The sequence below is a fragment of the Alligator sinensis genome, unplaced genomic scaffold (assembly GCF_000455745.1).
Source record: "Alligator sinensis unplaced genomic scaffold, ASM45574v1 scaffold344_1, whole genome shotgun sequence".
Taxonomy (NCBI): Eukaryota; Metazoa; Chordata; order Crocodylia; family Alligatoridae; genus Alligator; species Alligator sinensis.
The window spans coordinates 525539-528897 of NW_005842427.1; the positions used below are offsets into that span (position 1 = coordinate 525539).

General features: G+C 45.5%; 1 protein-coding gene across 3 annotated transcripts in view; it reads right to left on the bottom strand.

The window, feature by feature from the left end:
* Window positions 1-3359, bottom strand: part of B4GALT4 (beta-1,4-galactosyltransferase 4) — a 62110-nt gene that overhangs the window by 55529 nt on the left and 3222 nt on the right. The window contains exon 1 of one of the 3 annotated variants that reach the window (XM_025211739.1): window positions 1199-1301. The exons of the other annotated variants lie outside the window; for them this stretch is intronic. The gene's annotated coding sequence lies outside the window, so the exon portion shown is untranslated. Of the gene's footprint in view, window positions 1-1198; window positions 1302-3359 lie in introns of those variants that run through there. 3 annotated transcript variants of the gene reach the window in all.

A 3359-nucleotide genomic window follows, 5' to 3' on the forward strand; every position in this document is an offset into this window, starting at 1 on the left:
TGTGGGGGGGGGGGCCCCTCCCCCCCCCCCCCCATCTGCGCACAGCAGAGGCGCTGCGGGCTGGGCTTTGTGCCCCGAGCCCCATTGCACGAGCCCCCCCGGGCCTCCTTCCCTTCCCTCCCTCACTGACTGACCTGCTGGGCCGGGAGGGGCGGGAACATGCACATGCTCAGCCCCCCCAGCCCAGGATCAACTTCAAGAGGCTCTGGGATCTACCGGTCAATTGCGATCGACCAGTGGGTGGTCACCGAGATAGAAGATCCTCTAGAAAGGGCCTTTGGCAGACATTTCTCTAGGTTTCCAAACACATGTGGTCATGCCCCCTCTTTCACTGCTATTAGAGCTTCTCCATAAACTGATCAGAAGGTGGAATTCAAAATCGTCCTTTTTAATTCCAGTAGCCAGACGGGCAAAGTTCACTCTGCCCCCTTGCTACCAGCACTTGTCCTTACGGGGAACATCAGTTTAGTTATGCTGTCGGAGCCCCATAGAAAAGAAATGGTGTATTCTACTTTGGTCCCAAAGGACATAAACTGTATCACAACAAATGCCCTCTTCTGCTAGGCAAGGTCCTTTGGGTTGATGTGATGTCTTTTATTAGACAGACTGAGTAGTTAGAAAAGAGTTCTTTGCAAGCTTTTGGGCACAATCACCCTTCTTCAGGCATCTCTGCTGTCACATTTGCAGTTACACTAGGAGAACTGGCCACTGCACGTTTGTCAGTTAAGCACAGGGTGATTATTTTCACATTTCTAACTTATAAGACTATGTTGGTAAAACTTTGTAATATAGATCAAGCCTGGCTTTGCAGGAGCTATAAAAGACTGTACTGATGCCAGGAAGAAAGGGACATTTATATTCCCAAGGTAAAGATTATTCTCTTATGAATATTATAAGGAACTTTTTTTTGCACAATGCACTCAGTTCATTCCCTTTTAGGTTGACTTCTCAAAACTTTGCCAGCCCACAGTCTTTGCGCTGCACGCATCTCATTTACTCTTTGTACTATGCCAGATAGTCAGAGGCAAGAAAACAGTCACCCAGAACTCAGCAGGCCAGAGAAAGTTTGTCAAAGCCTGCTGCTGGAATTACTAGGCATCGAGTTCTCTGGAGAGTGCAAATGACACAGCAGCTCCATCACCAACCCCTTCAGCACAGGAATTCAGGTGTTGGCTGTTAACAGACACTCATCTGTCACCTTCTGGAAGTCACAGTCTGTTCCAGTTCCAGTGACCTTCCGGGCTCCTCTAGTTTTCTTAAATGTTGATCTAAAGTATCATTAGTGACCTTCCTGAGGCAGGAGGCTGAAACTGACACAGTACAGAGTAGCTCAGATGTCTGTTGAACTGGAAACATTAGGTTAGTAAGATGACAATAGGAAATACATTTCCAGGCAATTTTGGATTGCGTTCTACACTGTGACCTCAACCAAGACAAGTGGAATCCCATAAAGGGGGAAGTTACGATTTAAAAAGAAACAGGCTAATGGGTATTTATGGTCCCTGGCTAGAGTATCACATATAGCCAGCAAAATCATTCCACTTGTGGCCAGAGGATGAACAGATATGCTGACGTCACCTATATTATCATTATTTATTATGGGGGAAATGTCTATGTATACTAAGTTAACAAAAAACAGAAATAATTGCAGCTCCAGCCCGAGAAGTTCATAAATTAGAAAGTAGACAGAAGACAAGACACATGATGGAACAACGTGGAGCTTGGCTTTATAATTGTGTTTGTAAGCATGGTGAAAGAAGGGACTTAGACTAGATGTTAAGACAAGGTGATCCACAACTGAGAGGGAACTAGAGAGATAGACATTTCCACACAGCCTGTGGGACTGCCAAGAAAAGCTGGGAAACTCTCAAGTCTCTTACCGATCCCTAAAACTACCTATTTTCTCTGCCTGCCATAACACCACATCAGGACATATAGGCCAATGTGCTGTAAGCACTGCCAATGATCTGGAGGACACAAGATAAATATGTACATCAGGGAAGGGTACCGACCGTACTAGGATCTCCCTCCAGGTCACTAAGGGAGCAGTGTCCCTGGATTTCTGACATTCAGATCTTGTTTTTCCGTGTATGCTAATTTCCTTGTTACATGAACCCGAACATGGCTTTTCCCCCCTGTTTCTTTTCAGTTTGGGGTTTTCTAAATTAGACTCTCACATTCTAGAAGGGCACAAGGTGCACTGGGCACTGTTAGACACCTGCAAATTGAACTTTACATTACTGAAGATTTCTGCATATAAATTAGCATTTAAAGTTAACTACAGGTTAATATTAGATTCATTAACTACTTTGATAAAGGCCAAAATGTTCTCTATCTGTACTTGGCATTCATGTGCCTTGCTTTATTACAAAGGGCACCCTTAGGGCTCAACAGTGTTGGGATCTCGTCAAGTCAAAATCAGCCCTTGTATAAAAGGGCCAACAGCAGTGAAGTAAATTCATTGGCCTGAACGGAGGAGAAAACGGAGGCTGGCAAAGTGGGCCAGGGTAGCAGGTCCCACAGATAAGAGCCACACAGAGTAATTTTTCTATGAGCAGAAGATCCCACACTATAGCATATTATGCACGTGTCCTATTTGATTGGCAGGGTCTAGAAGTACTTGTGCCATTGGATAGCATTCCTGAGGATGAAGTTTAAAAGGGGCAGCCAGTGAATGAGAAGTTCACTGCCCCAGAGCATTCACTCATCATGGACAGACTGGAATGATGAAACAAGCTGTGTCATCCAGACTGTAATTTTTAGATGGTGCAGGAAGATGAACTGAAAAATTAAATCCCAAATTCCAGTCTGTAATAACATATTTCATTGATATCAAATCCAGTGCTGCCAGCAGACAAGCCTGAGTTTTAAATACATGCACAACTATTTGCAATACTAAAAACCACTCTCGTCATGAAAGATACTACAGTCCTAGATCATGTCCACCTGTATAAGCTTACTCCTTGTAGAGATGCTTCTACAAACAGCAAACTGGGTGCCCTGGTGTTAGAAAGGGCAAGGTCTAAACCAGGGGTGGGCAAAATGTGGCCCAGGGGTTGGGTGCGGCCTGCCAGGCCATTCTATCCGGCCCGTGGGGCCCCTAAAAAATTTAGAAAATTTGTATTTATTTGCCCTGGGCTGCCTGTCATGCGGCCCTCAATGGCTTCCCAAAACTCAGTAAGCGGCCCTCTGCCCAAAATAATTGTCCACCCCTGGTCTAAACCCAAGACACTTTTATTGCCTCCCTGCTCAACACTGCAATATCACTGCCAGTGTTTGCCACTTCTATTGCAAAAAGTCCCTGGGATTTGCAACAAAATGGGGGGGGGGGGGGGGGGGGGGCCCCGCTCTACAACAAG